This window comes from Cebus imitator, unplaced genomic scaffold (assembly GCF_001604975.1).
Source record: "Cebus imitator isolate Cc_AM_T3 unplaced genomic scaffold, Cebus_imitator-1.0 Scaffold769, whole genome shotgun sequence".
Classification (NCBI taxonomy): Eukaryota; Metazoa; Chordata; class Mammalia; order Primates; family Cebidae; genus Cebus; species Cebus imitator.
Window position 1 is genome coordinate 255725 of NW_016108084.1, and position 410 is coordinate 256134.

A 410-nucleotide genomic window follows, 5' to 3' on the forward strand; every position below is an offset into this window, starting at 1 on the left:
GAGTGCAGTGGTGTGATCATTGCTAACTGCAGTGTTGAACTTTTGGCTCAAGCAATCCTCCTGCCTCAGCCTCCCAAGTACCCGGGACCACAGGTGCCAGCCATCATGCCTAGCTAAATTTTTTTAATGATCGCCATTCTAACTGGCATGAGAGGGAATCTCATTGTGGTTTTGATTTGCATTTCTCTAATGAGCATTTTTTCATATGTTTGTTGGCCTCATAAATGTCTTCTTTTGAGAAGTGTCTGTTCATGTATTTCACCCACTTTTGAATTGGTTTGTTTGTTTTTTTTCTTGTAAATCTGTTTTAGTTCTTTGTAGATTCTGGGTACTAGCCCTTTGTCAGATGGGTAGATTGCAAAATTTTTTTCCATTCTGTCGTTTGCTGGTTGAATCTCATGATTATTTCT